The sequence below is a fragment of the Rhinatrema bivittatum genome, chromosome 6, assembly GCF_901001135.1.
Source record: "Rhinatrema bivittatum chromosome 6, aRhiBiv1.1, whole genome shotgun sequence".
In the NCBI taxonomy this organism is placed as follows: Eukaryota; Metazoa; Chordata; class Amphibia; order Gymnophiona; family Rhinatrematidae; genus Rhinatrema; species Rhinatrema bivittatum.
In genome coordinates this window covers 61884776-61905637 of record NC_042620.1, presented here as the reverse complement: position 1 = coordinate 61905637, position 20862 = coordinate 61884776, and positions in this window count along the sequence as shown.

Genomic DNA, 20862 nt, shown 5'->3' with positions numbered 1-20862 from the left:
CTTTTGAGCCCAACGAGGGTTCCGGGAGCGAACCCGAGGGGAATCATGTGACGCCGCGTCACTCCGACGTGACGCCGACGTCACATGCTCCTTGCAAAGGAGTTCAGGAATGGCGTCCTGACCCCGCTGGACCACCAGGGAGTTTTGGTAAGTCTTGGAGGGGGGATTAAGGCGGGTGAGGGGTTTAAATTTTTATTTGCACATATGGACATAGACTCAACTTATGGAATTCTCCATATGTCCATATTGACCGCAAATGGGACCCCCTTTCGACTTATGGACTTATGAACTTAAACTTTTGGTCTGCACATCCCTAATAACTAATAGAACAGTGTTTTAGAAGGGTACAAATTATATCACAATGACAGGGTAGTTCAAGTTGGTGGGAGCATGGCACTTTATGTTTGGGAAGGCATAGAGTCCAACAGGATGAATACCTTGCAGGAGACTAAATGCACAGTAGAGTCTTTATGGGTAGAAATCCATTGTGTTTTGGGAAAGAGTATAGCGATGGTGGTATATTACCATCCACATAGCCAAAATAATAGCACAGATGAAGAAATGCTAAGAGAAATAAGGAAAGGTAACAAAGTTGGCAGAACAGTAATAATGTGAGATTTTAATTACCCCAATATTGATTTGGTACATGTAACATCAGGATGTACTAGAGAGGTAAAATTCCTGGATGGAATAAATGACTGCTTCATGGAGCAATTAGCTCAGGGCCTGAGAAGGAAGGAAGTAATTTTATATCTAATTCTTAGTGGAACCCAGAATTTGGTGTGAGAAGTAACAGTGATCAAATTTGACTTACTAACTGGAAGGAAGACAATAAGTAAGTCTATAGCTCTAACACTAAAATTTCAAAAGGGAAACTGATTAAATGAGGAAAATAAAAATAAAACTGAAAGGTGTAGTTAGAAAGGTTAAAAGATATGACATTATTTAAAAATACCATTCTAGAAGCATAGTCAAGATATATTCTTCACATTAAAAAAGATAGAAGGATGGCAAAATGATTGCTGAGTCACCGACATTGTTAAAAGGTGAGGTGAAAGAGGCTACTTTAGCCAAAAGAAATTCCTCAAAAATTGGAAAAAGGATCCATCTCAAGAAAATAGAAAAAGCATAAGCATTGGCAAGTTAAATGTAAAACATTGATAAGACAAGGTAAGAGATAATTTTAAAAGAAGCTGGCCATAGAGGCAAAAACTCATAATAAAAACTTTTAAAAATGTATCAGAAGAAAGAAGCGGGTGAGGAAGTCAGTTAGACCTTTAGATTATCAAAGGGTTAAAGGGGCACTTAAGTAAGATAAGGTCATTGTAGAAAGGTTAAACAAATTCTTTACTTTGGTGTTTATTAATGAGGATTTTGAGGAGATACCCATTCCAGAAATGGTTTTCAAGGGTGGTGATTTAGATAAATTGAACCAAATCTCTGTGAATCTGGAAGATATAGTATCCAGATTGCAAACTAAAAAGCAGCAAATTCCCCAGAACAGATAGTATACAGCCCAAGGTTCTGAAATACATAAAACATGACATTTCAGATCTATTACTAGTAATTAGTAGCCTATCATTAAAATCACCATTGTACCTGAAGACTAGAAGGTGGCCAATGTAACCCCAATATTTAAAAAAGGCTCCAGAGGTGATCTGGAAATCTACAAGTGGGCGAGCTTGAGTTCAGTGATTGTAAAAATTGTGGAAATTATTCTAAATTACATAACATATATATATAGATATGGTTTAATGGGATGCAGCCAGCATGGACTTAACCAAGGGAAATCTTGCCTCACAAATCTGCTACTTTTTATTTTTGAAGGGGTTAATAAATATGTGGATAAAGGTGAGCAGCAATTTGAAAAATAAAAAAATATAAGGTAAGATAGGGAAGGTTTAGGGGGTGGGGAGGAGTGAGGAAGGGGAAGGGGAAGGAAGGATAGATAGGGGTTAGGGAAGATCACTCCCAGTCCGCTCCTTAATTGGAGTGGACTGCGATGGAACTGGGGATGGCCGGGATGCGTCACCCCCCCTTGCGCGTGCCACTTGCACATGAACGCACGTATTATAAACTCCGGCTCGCATGTGCGCGTGGTCCCTGGATTTTATAACATGCACGCGCCGGCTCATGCATGTTATAAAATCGGTGTGTCCATGTGCGCTCGCCGGGAAGCGCGTGCACGTCCATGTTTAAAAATGTACCCCTTAGGGAATAGCCACTGCTTATTACTGGCATTAGTAGCATGGGATTTATTTACTGTTTGGATTTTTGCCAGGTACTTTTAACCTGGATTGGCCACTGTTGGAAAGAGGATACTACTGGGCTTGATGGACTCTCGATATGAGCCAGTATGGCAACTTCTTATGTTCTTTTGTCTTCAGTCTGATAGATATTCATGTCAATTCACCTTTAGAATTTGCTCAATGTCTTATCAAAGAGGTATTTTTTTCCCAATAAGAAAACTTTTTTTTTGTGCAATAATTTACAGAAGCATCTGTTTGCACTTGATTAGATCAAGTTAGGTATATGTATATTGTATATCATATATATACTTAAGACCAACTTGATTGCATTGTGGATATGTACAATACTGACTGTTATAAGTGATTTAAAGTCACAAAGCCACAACCTGTGATCATCTACACAGATTTTATGAGCCTTTACACGTCTCAATTGCATAACAATGTGCCTGTGGCAGTTCTATTGAAACTGTTTTTCAATATGAAAAATGACATCAAATACTTGTAAAAACACAGTTAAAATGTGAAAAAATGATATTTTAATTTGTTTTGTAAGTAATCTTATAGTTTCTTTCAAATAGAGGGCCTAATGCATAGTTACATATTTCCCTGTAGTCATCTAATCTAGGGTGCTATCCACTCCTGGGTGGCTATCACAGAAACTTTGAAATAAATAGACAAAACTTTGAAATAAATAGACAAACTACAGAATTATTGTCTATACTTAACACAGAGCATCAATTCATGCACCATAATGATTTGTTTTCTTTCAATTACAGAGCCTAAAATATAGTAGCACAAAAATGTGCTGGCAGCAGTTTGTGTAAAAATTGTTCGGGATTCTTGTGTTAAAACATTTCTTGATGAGCTTTCAAGAACTAATTGTCCCTTCTTCAGGTCAGAATTTAAATGACCAAAAGTTGACTTTATCAGGAAATAAAGAGTAGTGTGGCTGCCATAAGTAAATTATTAAAGGCATTCCAGTAGACTTGTAATAGAATCTGAAATTTCAGTACCTAGAAGTTGATATTCCCATATCAATTCCACAAGATCTGCTTTAGTAACTGAACTATGTATTGAAGCCTCTGCCTCTTGAGCCTGGGAGTTGCCTGACTTGCTTGCTGTTTTTTTCTCTCCAATCCCATTTCATTTGTCTGTCTTCTAATCTTAGAGAGTGCAGCGGCATAATTTTGTTTAGCCTTCATCTTGAATCAATATATAATATAATATATAATATATAATATAATATAATTATATAGCTCTTTAATTTTTATTGCCTGGGACTCAATAAACAGATATCATAAACAACATCAGGTCACAGAGAAAAAAAGCGGTAAAGGATCTCTCTGTAATTCTCTAAGGCTCAATAAAGTTTTTTATTCAATATATTTCTCAGAGTTTACCTATTTCTAAGGTTACAGTCTTCTGCTCCACAACCCCTTTTTAGCTGGTCAGCACTGGAATTGTGCACAGCGGGGGAATGTAGAGAGCTTTCACTGTTTGATTCGCCTTCACACTGAATCTTTTTGTTGTTCTTGCATTCTCACATGCTCAGCCTGTCCCTTCCAGGCCCATTTTCTTCTAGAGCTGCCAGTCTGCATCTAGGCCTCTTCTTGCACAGGTAAATACACTAATTCTTTTTATTCCTCACCACCGCAGTGCTATAGTAAATTGGCGCTCATATGCTTACATCAGAAAGGAGAGGTCAGGAGAGTAGCAATCAGCAAAAGTTAAAGTTTCAGTGAGATTGTTAGCACATGGCAAACTAACATGCAGGCAGTGTTATACTGCTCAATGCACTAGTCAGTCATCTTATATAATTGATTCCTCTGTCAATTTTACTTCACCTAAAAGTGCTCCATATTGTTTCAGAACACTCTATACCTCTCTTCATTGTGGATAAAGGAGGAGCAGAAGTATTAATATGCAGCCATTTCCCAGCTAGCTTGTGAGTTTTTCCATGGAACTGTTTCAAGTGCTGTTTGTAGCTAATTCAATACTGTGTGCTAGGATTGCAAAAATAAATGACAAAGTAGTTAATATGAAATGTTTTTGGCCTAATGAAATGCAGGCAATCACATGGCCACAATTGTCTGGCAGTCTGTGATGGTGGAAAGTTTTGACAACTTGGTCCTTCTGGAATCCTGCAAGTATGTAGTAACCACAAGTCCCAATGGAAATGCAGATGTTCATATAGCTGGGTTAGTTTGGAAAGCTATGCAAGGGACCTAGGAGGCTCACTAGAATTGGTAACTATGTATATCAAGCTGTGAGGATAGAATGTTACTAGCAGCTGAGTACTGCCAGGTTGGGTATTGGCAGGCTGTGTACTAGCAACAGTTGGGTACTGGTAGTCTAAAGTACATAAGTAAATAGAAGACATAGTAGAAATGCAAGCTTTCATGTGGCCTGGTCTATCTAGCAGGCTATGCAGGGAACTTTAGTAAACTGGATTTTAAGGCAATGAGGATGTTAGTATTGCTAGCTATTTAGGATATGCAGAGCTTTTTGGTTAGACAAGAAGGGTAGTATGCTAGTGGGAACTAAGTGAAGATCTTGAAGGCTCATCTTCTCAAGATAATTAAGTTCAAGGAAGATAAAAAAGATATCTTGCAGACAGTCACACTCTGTGGTTGGCAGCTAGGATGTGTTCTTAACAGGGTGGACTGATTAAATGGACAGTCTGGATAGGTCAGTTGGTCTTTTCCATTGTAATTTTGTTGGATCTATAAAATATATGTATTACAAATAATATAACAGATATGGTTCCAAATGCAATTAGATAAGCAATTGGTCTGTATCCATTGTCATTTACAATGTTAATGTTATGCTTCCCGGCCATGCCGGCATCGTGGCTGGTCCCGCTTCCCTCACGCTTCTGTCCACCAGCTCCGGCTCCCCTTCGTTGGTGTCCGCGGCCAGCTCCCATCGCCCGCGGCACTCCCAGGCATCCCCAGGCCCTTTGGGGCCTTCCAGCTCTCAGCGCTCCTCACGCTGGGGCTCGGCATCCTCCACGGCATCGGCCCTGCTCCTAGGTGCATGTGCGGGGGCCGCGCTTCCCTTTAAAGGGCCCAGTGCGGAAATTGGTTTGCGGCGCCCGGAGATGACATCACATAGCCCTAGTATATAAGACAAGGTTCTTCCCCCAGAGCCTCACCTTGGCAATCGGGTCGACACTGTTGGTGTGATAGTTTGTCTCCGTGTTTCCAGTGTCTCCTGTTCCAGCGTCTCCTGTTCCAGCGTCTCCTGTTCCAGCATCTCCGTGTTCCTGTATCCTTCCCAGGTAGTACCTATCCAGACTGACTACTGTGTGTAGTTCTGGTCGCTTCATCTTAAGAAAGACAGCAAAACTAGAAAAGGAGCAGAGGAAGGTGACAAAAATGATAAAGGGGAAGGAACATCTCTTCTGTGAAAAGAGACTATGCAGGCTCGGGCTCTTCACCTTGGAAATGAGATGGCTGAGAGAGGACATGATAGAAGTTTATAAAATCATGAGTGGTGTGAAACTGGTAAATTAAAGATGGTTGTTTATCCTTTCAAATAATACTAAAGCAAGGGAACACTCCATGAAACTAACAACCAGCAGATTCAAAACAAATCACAGAGAAGCGCTTTTTCACTCAGTGTGCTCTCAAGCTGTGGAATCTGTTGCCAGAGGACGTGATCAAGGCAACTAGCATAGCAGGGTTTAAAGAGATTTACACAAGATCATGGAGGAAAGGTCCTTAAAACATTATTAGCCAGGCAGACTTAGGAATGCTACTGCTATCCCTGGGCATAAGTAACAGGAATTACATCGACTTTATAGGATCTGCCAGATACTTATGACCTGAATAAGCCACAGTCAGAAATGGACCTTTGTCTAATGTATGAAAAGAGCAAATTGGATTGTGAAAGCATCAGAGTATTCTATAAATGTTGGTTTTAGCTGGGCAAGTTTCAGACAGCTCACATAGTTGCATACTACACAGACAATTTTAGGAAATGCATTTTGTCTATAAATATGGACTTTGGTTTCCACCAAATAATTTTAAAAAGCACTAAAAACATTTTTGTTTAAGCAGACCCTCAAACTGGATTCCTTTTGATGCACTTAGTAGTTAACAATCAGCTTCAGGATTCATTATAATAGCCTTAGGCAGCATTAAATGTGCAAACGTTACCTTGAATATGTGTTAGTATGATAGTTTTGTTTTATGTCTATGTTGATATTATTTTTCATGTTTATTTTGTACCTCACCATGAACAACACTGAATGTGCGCAGGTTAAACATCTTTTAAAAATAAACACATTTTCAAAGGGTAAGCATTGTGACACTTTCCGTTGGGAAATTAATGTATAATATGTGCAGTGAAAACCTCACATGCTGTGTGGGACATCTGATCTTCTGTGCTGGCTGCTAAAAGGGGGAAAAATGAGTATAGTTTTGTAAATGTCATACATGTGATATTTCCCCCCCTGACCGAAATATACCCAAAGGAGCTACCCTTTTTAATGTTGGAAAATGTGTGCGCAACATGAACTCCATACATACTTTAAGCTGCATTTTGGAAGGGCAGTTTTCTGCCAGGTCAGTTTACCAGAATAAATTACTATTTATCCAGGTAAATGGCATTGCAAATTGCCCTTATTATTATTATTTTTTTTTCTTTAGAAATGTCAGCTTCAGTTGAAAGTTCTGAAATAACTCCTCTCTCATTTTTCAGGAAAATCACAAGGCTGTCCTGGCAACATTGATTGAAAGAAGAAATCTGGCACCTAGTAATAAGTATTTATTGTTTAAACAAAAAAAAAAAAAAAAGCTTTACTGCCTAGCGTTCTCCAAGTATTTCTTCTAAACATCTGGAAGAAATGAATTTTGTAAGAAGATGTGATTCATGATACCTGTCACGGAGACTCACTGTTCCAGTCACAATCCAGCTAGGATTCTCTAGATGAGGAAGAAACTGAAATGCTAGTTAAAAGTCTTTGGGGGTGTTTATCCACAGTCCAGCTGCCCAACTCTTCTTTGCAGTTTCATTCTGTTTTTCCCTCAGAGGTGCACAGTCCAGGTACTCAAGTTTTGTTGCCTAATTTTACCATTCCTTCTAGGGTATCACAGCTATGGATTCAGGTCCTCTCACTCCTATTGGTGATTTGGTCTTAAACACAGTCCCAGGTTGTCCCAGTAGTTTAAAGTTTCTCTCAACAAATAACATAATTCCCTTGGGTAATAAAGCAACTCTTTCCTTAATTCTAATACATTTTCATCACAGTTGTTTCCTCCACAGTCTATGACTGGCTTGCATTCTATTGGACTGGTTATAGGGACCAGCCCTACTGTCTCCTTCTACTGAGGTCTGCAGCTGGAATTTGAACTTCCCCTTTCCCTCTGGATGCATATACATCCACTCACAGCAGGGTTCACTTAATGCTCCTGATCTACAGGCTTCTTGAGTGTATTTTCTTCTGGAGGGATTGTCCATCACTGGTCTCCCAGGTCCATTGGCTCATCCTCGGGGCTGTTCAGCACCTCCACTTCTATTTCCTCTGTCTCTAATCCTGGTTCTAACTGAACTCTTTTCTGCTCCTCAACCTTCTCCCAGCAGTCTTCTGGGCTCACTCTTCTCCTTGATGATGTAAGTCCTGGGTGGTTCCTCCCCTCCTGAACACCCTCTGCCTTATGGGAGTTGGAGTCTGGCTCCTATTCTGACCTCTTTTATTTATTGGATCTCCTTTGCAGGATTTCCTTACAACCTGCCTTCTATACCAATCACATACCTTAATCTGGAAATGCCATGAAAATTAAAGGACAATTTTCAAAGGGATCAACATGGGGAAATGTGTGTTTACCTGTATAGATTGTCCTTTTTAACAATTGTTCCCAGTGCAGCAGCTAAAATATGGCTGCGCTATATAATATCATGGTTAAAATGAGCTGCATTAAAAAATAGATGTTCTTGGGGTGGGGAGAGGTCAGGGGCTCCACCTATGTACAAATATTACAATTTCAAAATGTATGTACTTGGTATACATGAATAGATTTGCACGCTCCTTTCAGGTGGAACAAATCTATGCATGGCCTTTTCAAGACCACCATCCCTCCCACTGATCACTACAAACATATGTGGTAAGGTATATTGACATCTACAATTTACAGAGCCCTACACAATCTGTGATGAAGGAATCCAGGAGATCCCCACTCCTTCCTTCCCCAAAGTCCACACCTGATTCTTAAAGTGATTATCCAGGCCCTCCCTCCAGACCCTTGCTCCCACTCACCACCCCTCCATAATTAGTACTTATGATTTCAGAGGGTCCATCTGTTATCCTGCAGGAGGGATACAAGAACACTCTAACCAGCCTAGCTGCTTACTGAAACCACATACTGGTGCATCAGTATAGGTTGGCAGTGCCTTTCAACAGTCATCAGTTGGGCTGCAGCATGGTTTTTAAGTCCCTGTGCCAGTGAACAGGGCACCATTTTGATTACTGGCAGCCGATGGCCCGAGGGGAGGAGATCACTCCGGGACCATTGCTGGACCCCCAGGGACATTTGGCCAGCTATTTCAGGGGGCAGGGCCCCCAAACCACAACAAATTAGGCAATTTCATTGAAATTGCCTAATTCGTCATAAACGAATGCACATCTCTATTGGATAGTCTCTTGGTGCAGTATCCCAGTGGTGAATTTAATAGGTTTAGTAATTTGAAAAATTTTGTTCGCCAGAGGTTGTCCAGAAACTGACAACACAGTGAGGGGAACTGTCAATGGTTCAATTGGAATCTGATATTGATGGACTAGATCCTCCTCAATGAAGTTACCGGCCGCCCCTGAGTCCAAAAAAACTTGTAGATGAATGGTATTTTCATGGAGAGATATTGAAACTGGAATCAAAATTTGTGGAGACGGAATGACATGACCCAGGGAGGCCTCTCCCTCCAGTCCTAGGTTTGGGAGTTTCCCGACTTATTTGGACATTTATTGATGAAGTGTCCAGAACCAACACAACAAAGACAGAGATTGTTCAGTCTTCTATGCCGACTTTCCTCAGGGGTTAGATGACAACGATCGATCTGCATAGGTTCTTCACTTGATGCCTGAGTTTCTGAGGTTCTTGGTGCAATGAATGATCTCTGAAAGGAAGGTGCTAGTCGAATGGGTCGTCTAGAGATAGTCCATTCCCGAGCCCTTTCTTGAATTCGAAGATCAATTCGGATTGCCAGGCGGATTAGTTCCTCTAGAGATTCTGGAGTCTCACGGCCCACTAGCTCATCCTTAATGGCTTCAGAGAGTCCTTGCCTGAAAATGGCAGTCAGACTGTTATTTCCCCATCTAAGTTCAGCTGCTAATGTTCTAAACTGAACAGCATACTCTCCTACCGATTGGGATCCTTGCTTAATCTGCAGTAACTCGGAAGTTGCTGAAGTTGTACGACCGAACTCATCAAATATCAGACGAACTCTTTTAAAAATTGTTCCAAGTTGTCCATCAGAGGATCCTCTCATTCCCAAAATGGGGAGGCCCAAACCAGTGCTGATCCATCCAAAAGAGATAAGATGAACGTAACCTTGGTTCGATCTGTGGGGAATGATGCTGCCTGGAGTGAAAAATGTATTTGACATTGATTTAAGAACCCCCGACACTGCTGAGGATCACCATTAAAGCATGGTGGGGGCTGCAGTCATGTAGGAGGCAGAGGAGGTAACGAGGGAGTCAGGTTTACAGAAGCCGCAACTGAAAGAGCATCCATTCGAGCAGCCAGTCTCTCCAGCACTCTGGTAACTTGGTCTAAAGCTCCTTGTTGAAAACGTGGTGCCAAGCCAGGAATGGCATGCAAGGCTGAAAGGTCTACAGGATCCATGGCCTCAGCTATCTGTTATGGTTTGTGAAATGTGGATCCAAAGTAACTCCCAGTCTTACCTTAGTAGCCAATGGAGCAAGGAAGTTGTAGCCAGCGATAGGGTATCCACGAGACCAGCTGCAGGTAGCAACCAACACAGACCCGAGTCAGGGCAGACAGCAGGCAAACAAGTCTGTGATTAACTCCACTATCAAGGCTGACAACAAGTAAACAGGTCCAAGGTCCAATCCACGTCTGGGCAGGCAGCAGGCAAGCAAGTCCAAAATCCAAATCCAAATCAGAGCAGGCAACAGGCAAAGAAGTCCAGAATCCAAATCCAAGTCAGGGCAGGCAGCAGGCAAAGAAGTCAAGAATCCAAAGCAAGAGAAGACAAATGCCACTGGAGCACCAGCACAGCAAGCCTGTAGCTGAGGCAATGATGTGCTGGTCTCAGCTCTTTCCATGTAAACCGCCTACCCGGCGATAGCTATATCTGTTAAATGTGAACCGGAGTGATATGTATTGTATACAGGAACTTCGGTATATAAAAACCAATAAATAAATAAATAAATAAATAAATTTAAATTTTCCCGCGCAAATGCGAGGACTTCCAGATGGAAGTCTGATGCGTTCTGATGGGCGGAGCTTGCGCGCGGCTCGCATCGGCCCACGCTGCAGCATCGGGGTCAGTCCTCAACACCAGAGAATGCCGTGAGGTAACACCTACTTCCTTCGAGATCTAGCAAGGCATTAGAGACTAGCCTACCAATATTTATTATTAATTTATTCACTGCACTTTTAAGAAGGGACAAATCTCAGTGCATAAGTAAAGGACTGATCCCGTGTGATAAATATGGCAGTGGTGGAGCAAGGGCGAGCTGTATGTCCTGCTGAGTATCAAAGTTTTCTGTTTCTTTAGTACTGATGCCTCCAAAAAGGAAGAGGAAGGTGCAGGTGTGCCCGGCAATTCCCCCACCATCCCCGATAATGCAGCAGGAGATCACCCATTTCCTAAACTCACCAGCTTTAAGTCCACAAGTCAAGGACCCCATTGTGCTTGGTGGGTAGAGAGAAAAGTCGGCATCGGAGGAGACATTATTGAGCCCAGACCTAGGACAAGCCCCGACGCAAAGGGCTGGGTTGCTGTCCTACTCCGGAGCTGCTGTCCTACTCCAGAGCTGGGTTGCTGTCCTACTCAGAGGAACAAACGCTGACCGCAGCTTCAGTGCAAGCATTACCATCATAAACGGCTGTCCCGGAGGACCCAAACAATGCTGGAACTTCAGGAACTGAACGAGTAGATGTGAATCGGTTATTTACACTTTCAAATAATAGAAGGGCTAGAGGGCATTCCATGAAGTTAACAAGTAGCACATTTTAGACTAATTGGAGAAAATTCTTTTTCACACAATGCACAATAAAGCTCTGGAATTTGTTGCCAGAGGATGTGGTTAATGCAGTTAGTGTAGCTGGGTTCAAAAAAGGTTTGGAGAAGTTCTTGGAGGAGAAGTCCATTAATGGCTATTAAACAAGTTTACTTAGGGAATAGCCACTGATATTAATTGCATCAGTAGCATGAGATCTTCTAGTGTTTGGGTAATTGTGGCCTGGTTTGGTCTCTGTTGGAAGCAGGATGCTGGGCTTGATGGACCCTTGCTCTCACCCAGCATGACAATTTCTTATGTTCTTATGTTCTTATGGAAGAAGGGGCTATGGGGGTAATTCTCTCTGAAAGGAACCTACAATCAATTCGAGAGGAAACCACCAAGTTTAAACCCCTGGTAATCCCTGAACGCCCTGAAGTCGTGACTTTGGCTGCTCTATGGGATTTAGTGGTGGGATCTGCAAATGCTTTAAATAATTTCAATATGAAGCTGGAGTATTCGATCAAACAGAACAACCAAACTTTGGTGCAGATACAAAGACAAGTTGACTCTCTAACTTCCAAAGTGATGAATCTAGGAGGAAAGGAAAAAGAAAATTTAAACTTCAAAGCCACTACAATTAAAGATAGGGAAGCTTTGTCCAGAAGAGTTGAGACTTTGGAAAATGCTGCCAGACATTTGAACCTGAGGTTCTTGAACTTCCCCAAAGTTTTGGGGTATATTCCCTATGTGACACTAAAAAGATTTTTTCAAGAGATACTTGGTTTGGCTCAGGAAAATAATCCATCAATTAATACGTTATTTTCTACCAAAACCTATGGCATCTTTAAATAGATTAAATTTACAAGAAACTTTGTCCGAGATCCTTGAAGATTCCACATTAGAAGTATTGGACAGAGCTACCCTACTGGTGTCATTAATTACTACGATGGATATTCAATTAATAATGAAAAATTATTTTAGGAAATTTCCTGTGTCCTTTATGAATGTGAAAGTAAACATTTATCCAAACCTGGCCTCCACAACACAAGTTAGACGTAGAGGTTTTTTAACCCTACATCAAGAAGCTATTGCTTTGGCTTTTTCCTTTTTATTAAAGTTTCCTTGCAAATGTGTGTTGAGGAGGGGGTCTGAGGTTTATAGATTTTTTTCCTCAGATCAATTGAAAGTTTTTCTAGAATCTAAAAAAACCCCTTCTACCATAGATATGTAAGATATATAAAAGCTACAGTGGCGTTTCAACTCCTCTCTTTTAGAAGATCCTGACTTCAAGCCTTTCTTGGAAGAAAAGATTTCTGACTATTTTCATAACAATAGGCCGGGAGAAGTTTCGGCCGCCACAGTATGGGAAGCTTTCAAGGCTACAATCCGCGGGGAAATTATTAGCTTCTCTATTCGCCGGTCTAAGCAACGATGGGAGGCCCTAACTACTTTGCATCAGGAAGTGGCGTCCCTTGAGTCAGAACATATTAGACACCCATCTTCAGTATCTTTAGCAACATTGGTCAAAGCTAAATATCAATATAATACCTTGCTCAGCTCACAAGTCCAACTTCATGTTTTGCACATGAAAGCACAATACTACGCGAGTAATAACAAATGTGGTCATCTGTTATCGTCCTACTTAAAGAAGAAATCGGAAAAGAAACGGATATCGCAGATTCTTTCTCCCTCTAATGACTTACTATCAGAGGATACGGATATTTTACAAGCTTTCAGTGATTTCTATGCGCATCTATACCAATCAGAAGTCTCACCTACGCCTGTAATGTTCCAAGATTTTTTCGCACAACTTCAACATCCGAGTCTATCTCCTGCACAACTGGAATCCTTGGATGCACCGCTAACACCTGCTGAGATAGCTTCTGCGATCAATTCTTTGGCATTGAAAAAGGCCCCTGGACCTGATGGCTTCACGACGGACTTTTATTGCTTTTTTCAGAAGAATCTGACTTCCCATCTACATGAGTACTTCTCCTCCTTTCTTCTTCATAAAGACTCTGCTTCCTCTTTCACACAAGCTTGCGTGGTGGTCCTTCCAAAGCCTGGTAGAGACGAGACATCTATAGCAAATTATCGCCCTATTTCCCTTTTAAATACGGACTACAAAATATTCACAAAAATTTTGGCTACCCGGCTTTCCCGAGTTATGGGAGTTTTAGTTGACCCCGATCAATCTGGCTTTATTAAGAACCGCCTGATCACTAACAATACTCGATTGTTCATGCATATTCAACAAGCAGCTTTTTCTTCCTCTACTCCAACGGTGGCTGTATCACTAGACGCCGAAAAGGCTTTTGATCGTGTAGAATGGCCTTTTTTACTTGCCGCCCTGAAGTGGTATGGAATTGGCCCTATTTTTTTGTCCTGGATACAATTTTTATACACCTCTTCTCAGGCATTTCTATACATAAATCAACAAATTTCCCCGACTTTCTCCCTCCATAGAGGTACTCGGCAGGGTTGTCCCCTTTCGCCTCTACTCTTCAACCTGGCTTTGGAGCCTCTCCTCACAGCAATTCGACAATCTGAACATATTCAAGGGGTCTCTGTTGGATCGTTCACTTTTAAACTTTCTGCTTATGCGGATGATGTTCTTTTGTTTTTACAAGAACCGGAAAGTTCACTCCCACACCTTTTTGCTTTAATTTCGGTATACTCATCATTGTCTGGTTATAAAATCAACTGGCATAAAACTGAATTGTTACCGCTTAATCACTTGGCCTCTGTATTGGACTATAATAGCCTTCCTGTTCAAAGGAAATCCACGCAACTCAAATATTTAGGGATACTTTTTTTTACTGATCCCCAAGAGACGATGGTTTCTGGGGAATCCAGCATTATAAGAACCATTAAAGATCTCATTTTAAGATGGTCCCCCCTCCACTTAACTTGGTGGGGTAGGCTTGATACCATCAAAATGATATTGGCCCCAAAAATTACCTACACTTTGAGTATGATCCCGGTTTTTTTTTTCTGCTGATTTTTATAAGCAAGTAGATAGACTTTTAACCCAATTTCTCTGGAATAATAAGGCTCCTCGCATTGCACTCGGCAAACTCAAGAGGGATAGGCAACTGGGTGGAGTGAATTTTCCGGATTTCCATTCTTATCATTTAGCTTTTATGCTACAACAAGGTTATCATTATTTTGATTTTGAACGGGAGCATGTCGACCTCCCGCGTTGGTTCTTAATTGAACGCACCTTATTGGATCCTTTGCCTACCTATTGTTTTCCAGGGACGGCCCCATCTCCTTCTGTCTTTTCCAATCCTATACTGCGCTCACTGCACCGTGCCTTTTCAGAAATGGATGCTAGGAGACCAGCTGCTTCTGCTGGCTGGAAATTTTCCAGCTTAGCCCCCCTATGGCGTAATCCCCTCATCAAAGTTGGAGATGCTCCTCCATCCTGGCCCATATGGCAACGCTGTAATATTTGGCCACTTTCCTCAGTGGCGCAGGCTGGGAAGCTAGTATCCTTCGCTTATTTACATAAGAGATTTGGCTTACCATTGACCCAACAATTTGCTTGGCGGCAATTGCAAGCTGCTATACGGGATACTAAATTGTACTCCTCCTGCTCAGAAAAGGTCCCTTTTTTATGGACATTTTATCAAAAATATGGCACTTTGGGACATCTAGCATCACGCCTTTATAAACTTATTGGTCGCCTCTCTGGGGTCCCATCCTCCACTCTTAGGGCGACATGGTCCTCTGATATCAGTTTTGAAATTACTGTACCAATGTGGAACTACATTTGGAAGGTCTCCTCCCGCATTTCCCTCTCTTCCAGTTTGACACAGTCCTCTTTGTTTACACTCCATAGAATTACTTGGACCCCATGGAAACTCCACCGAGCCGGCCTTCTCAGCTCGCATCAATGTTGGTCATGTGCTGCCCCTAAGGCGACACTATCACACATGTTATATGATTGTCCCTTTACACTTACTTTTTGGAATCAGATTTGGGACAAAATCTCTTCCATTTTACAGTTGCGCCTTCCTATCTCTTACTCCATGGTGGTACTCAAAGGAGCCCACCCAGACTTACACCTCCCACTACCCCAACAGAAATTATTAGATTTCCTCCTCACTATTGGGCAGCATAATGTTTTGTCAAACTGGAAACGGAGTGATCTGCTGTCGGAACCTCTTTGGTGGAATACGGTTTGTCTCTATACTAAGTATGAACGAGCTATGGCTGTTAAATTTGGTCGTCTTGGTAAATGGGCTCAAGTATGGAAACCGCTTGACGTCTACATTAACTCTCTATAATGTTTCTCTTGGCCTTACTCCATTTTTCACCAGTAATCTCCGGTACTTCTGTATCTTTCTTCAGTGCTTCCTCAGGTGCTCTTCGCTCTTTTCTTTTCTTCTTCTTTCCTCTTCTTTTTCTTTTTTCTTATTCTTTCTTTTCTTTCTCTCTGTCTCGGACTTTGGTTTATAATTTTGGTAATGCGCATTCGGATATTGCTATGATTATGATGCTGTATCATGTTTATGGTTTCGCTGAACATTTTCTGTTACTGATGCATAATGTGGCGCTATTTTCTGTTATTTGTTTCTGTCTGATTTTTGAAAACATAATAAAAGAAATTTAAACTAAAAAAAAAAGATATATAAAAGCTGGAAAATGTGTTAATGCCTAATAATCTGAATTATTCTCTCTAGAGAGAATAATTATTGTCTGGACCTCCTTATTTAATTTGATTTTTGGTTAAAATGGAGGCATAATTTTCTTTTCACTGTTTTTCAGATAAATCTAAATTTTCTGTTCTCTATGTATTGCTTTACTGCAAAATTAAGTTTTTGTAAATTGAAAATTGATAAATAAAGAATTAAAAAAAATATGGCAGTGGTTCATTTTTTTTTTTTAAATCAGGACATTGAATGTGGGACAGGAAATAGAAATTAGGACTGCAGTTTAGGGCTGATGAGCCTAACCTAACCTAACTTCCTGGGCCACTCAGAATTTGAACAGAAAAACTAAACTCAATCTGCTAAGTCAATTTTAACAATCGTTTGATTTTCCAGAATGGTGAATCCCAGCGGTAATGGGGGGCGGGCCTGCAAAAGCCGGCGGCGATCGCATCACCGTGGTGTTATCACTGCCGGGTTTTGCACCCAATAGCGCCCCCGCTTGCTACTCATGTGAAAAGGGTCTTTTCGCATGCAAAAAGTCCCTTTTCGTGTGCAATACGGACAGAAAATAACCCCATAAGGGCTGTATTTTCCATTCTCATAGAGAATGGTGAATCCAGAGGTAATTGGGGGGGGGGGGGCGAAGGAGGGGGCCGGGCCTGTGAAAGCCGGCAGCGATCGCACCACTGCGGTGTTATCACTGCTGGCTTTCACACCCAATAGAGCCACTGTGAAAGGTGGTGCTATTGGGCGCACTACTGGCGATGATAACGTAACTTACCTTATCGCCGCCAGCGAAGATACCGCCGCGTCTGCCTCCTTGCCACCCCGACTCCGCCCCCGGCAAGCTATTGGAAGCAAAAAGGGAATTTTTGCGTGCAAAAAGTCCCTTTTCGCCTGTGATAGGCTTAGAAAATGACCCCCTAAGTATTTAGCCAGCCAAATTCCTTTGTCCTTATTTGGAAATTGGATGGGGGGTCCAGGAGGTGGAGATCTTCTGGATTCCTCCATCACTGACTGAATAGGGCTCTGGAGGAAAGAGGATTATCTCCTGGGTTGCTGTAGTACATATTTCAATTTTCACAGGGCTGAAGATGTTTAGCTAATAGAGTTTTCTGCATGCAGTCAGTCATAGTATCAGGATATGCAAATCCTTAAAAGTGAGAATTGATGTTTTTTTATAGACATGCTAAAATGAGATACCAAAAGAAGGATAGAAAGAATGTTGAGAGAAAATAAAAGAATGTAATTGGTGACAAGAACATTGGAAAGTGCAACAGAACATACAACTTATACATCAAGGGGCGGATTTTAAGAGCCCTGCTCGCCGGTGCGCCTATTTTACATAGGCCTACTGGCGTGCGCAGAGCCCCGGGACTCGCATAAGTCCCGGGGTTTTCCGAGGGGGGCGTGTCGGGGGGGCGGGCCCGATCTGCGCGGCATTTTCGGGTCGGGACGTAGCGTTTCGGGGGCGGGTCCGGGGGCGTGGTTACGGCCCGGGGCGGTCCGGGGGCGTGACCGCGCCCTCCGGACCCGCCCCCAGGTCGCATCCTGGCGCGCTAGTGGCCGGCTGGCGCACGGGGATTTACATCTCCCTCCGGGAGGCGTAAATCCCCCGACAAAGGTAAGTGGGGGGTTTAGACAGGGCCGGGGGGGTAGGTTAGGTAGGGGAAGGTGAGGGGAGGGCAAAAGAAAGTTCCCTCCGAGGCCGCTCTGATTTCGGAGCGGCCTCGGAGGGAACAGAGGTAGGCTGCGCGGCTCGGCGCGCGCCGGCTATTCGGAATCCGTAGCCTTGCGCGCGCCAATCCAGGATTTTAGCGGATACGCGCAGCTACGCGTGTCCCTAGCATGTCCCTAGCGTGTCCCTAGCGTGTCCCTAGCGCCTCCTTTTTGACAGGAGCTGCGGCTGTCAGCGGGTTTGACAGCCGATGCTCAATTTTGCCAGCGTCGGTTCTCGAGCCCGCTGACAGCCACGGGCTCGGAAACCGGATGCCGGCAAAATTGAACGTCCGGTTTTCAGCCCGACAGCCGCGGGCAGAATTTAAATTTTTTTTTTTTTACTCTTCGGGACCTCCGACTTAATATCGCTATGATATTAAGTTGGAGGATGCACAGAAAAGCAGTTTTTACTGCTTTTCTGTGCATCCTCCACTTAAAAGTGCACAGAAAAGCAGTTTTTACTGCTTTTCTGTGCACTTTCCCGGTGCCGGAAGAAATTAGCGCCGACCTTTGGGTCGGCGCTAATTTCTGAAAGTAAAATGTGCGGCTTGGCTGCACATTTTACTTTCTGAATCACGCGTGCATACCTAATAGGGCCATCAACATGCATTTGCATGTTCAGGGCGCTATTTGGTGCCGCGGGTTGGACACGCATTTTCCTCCCCTTACTGAATAAGGGGTAAGGGAAAACGCGCGTCCAATAGCAGGCGCACTGTACTGTATCGGCCTGTATATGAGGTCCACCTAGTTACTCGAGGTGAGGAGAATCCATCAAGCTAGGTTGAGAGAACATTGTACAAATCTCATCTTTCAGTGCATTTCCTCACTCCGAAGGACATCAAATCATCGCAAGAGTGCACTGTTCTGTTCATACGTCTCACTGTGAATGTCAAAATGGCCCCCTAACCCCTACACTAATACCTAAACCTCACCTCGAATAACTAGGTGTGCCTCATATAGAGGTATAAATACTTACCTAGTATGAGAGCTTTATAGCTAGTCTCTCTCTCAATTACTGCAGTTGTGGTACTTACCACAAAGTGTGAAAAGTTATCACATTCTGTGGTAATACCTATGTGAAGCACTATGATAGTGCAGTTTGCAATAAATAAGCTCTTACCATAAAACACACTCTTCTTCCTATCATATGTGAAAGTTTGATGAATCTACACCTAATATTGTGACAATCTCTTACTAAGCAATTTGTCTTTTTTAAAAAGTACAGGTTTGTGGTATGATTTATTTGATAAAACACTCACCTAGAGGGTTACCACAATGGATCAGTACTGCATTGAGCATAGATACTCTAAACTGTGTTTACCATTCTATTTTAATTACTCTTGCACATGTTCCTAGGTCAGGGGTAAGTGGGAGGCCTTTCTGATGTGCTACTCAAAAGGATTTTCCAGAAGAGTTGAAGGATTTCTAAAAATAATAAAACTTTTGTTTCTCCTAAATCAGATACTACAACAGTAAGCATTTTCACAGTTTGAACATTCAAGTCTGTAATGACCATCTTTTTCTGGTGATGACGATGGTGGCCAAGTTTACTGGTATCTGCTGCAGTGTGACTATATATTAAGTTAGATTTTCTTGCATGAGTCCATGTCTTCTCAGAATCTTGTCAATAGAGTTCTTCTGTGCAATTGCTGGAACCAATAAACACTTCAGTGAGGAACAGATGTTTTCAGAACCTGTAGCTCTTGGTGGTAGGCATGTGAAGCTGGAAAAAAAATGTTTCTTTTTAAAATTCATTTCATGGGGACCCTAATTCATTTCTTTAGTTTCAAAATGAAAAAAAAAATTGTGTTTTAGTTTGATTCATTTTCGTTTGCCATTAAAGTCAATGAGGGAAACATTGCAGGGAATTTTCAGCTATGTTAGACTCCAAGATAGGGTTGTTGTTTTGTTTTTTTTAATCAATTGTCTTAAAATGAAAGAAATCAACAGAAGGGGGTAAGAAATCCAAGATACCTAGAAAGACTGAGGAGACTGGAAAGTGGCACCAAAAGTGGTGGCATGAATAGCCTATGACTCCGTAAAGGGGCAAAGGAGTACCAGCATTGGCAGGATATCACTAAGTCAAGGAGCCAACAAGTAGAAAAAGTGGGAAGAACACCCCAAAGTTCCAAAAGACAGCATCAGCAATAGTGTCATAATCTCTTGATGACATCTCAAGTGGCAAACTGGCACTGAAAGTGGCATTAGCATCCTAAGGCAGCATGAAGGGGGAACAAAGCAGAAAAGATGGCAATAAAACCTAAAAAGCAAACACTGATAAAACTGCCAAGCACCACAAAAAGTGGCTTCAAGGTTCCAGAGCAGCAAGAGAGAAGGTAAGCAGCTCCCACAAACAGACTGTATTAATTAACTATAGGATATGGCAGCAAGGCACATTGGAAAAGAAAATTCCAAGGTGTAAGGTCTGAGCATGAAATCAAAGATGAGTATGACAGAGACATCCAAGGTACAGGGTGGAATTTAGATTTTTCTTGTAGAATGGGTTTGCCAAATGTAAAGATTATTATCACAATTAGTACATCACAATGGTTTCTCTAATAATTGTGGTGTGGTTTTCCAGGAAAGTAGTGAGGGCTACAGTATTTAGAGAACATTTACCACATCAGTGAGCTGTCCTCAGCTTGTTCCATTTCTTGATGTTGTGGTTTTGCATGAAATATCTTGCAAAACGTTAATTGTTATCACATTCAGAACAGTAGAATGGTTATGCTTGATCATCTTTTTGTTTTGTGCCAGTTTTTTTCTTCAAAATGAGGGTATTTTTTGGGAAATAAATCTTTCAGTATCCTGTACCTGAACACAGTCAAGCTGGCATTTCCTCATTTATTGGTTTTGCATGGGCTCCTTCTTACTACTTTAATCTTGTATGGTATTCAGTTCAATAAATGTTTTATTTTGAGCATCTTTTCTCTTGTACCAGCAGTTCTTCCTCTGAATGAGGGATTTTTTGGAAAAAACCTACCCCAATTTAATCAAACATGCATCAGAGTGGAAGAAGGTACAGAGAAAGGCAACCAAAATGATAAAG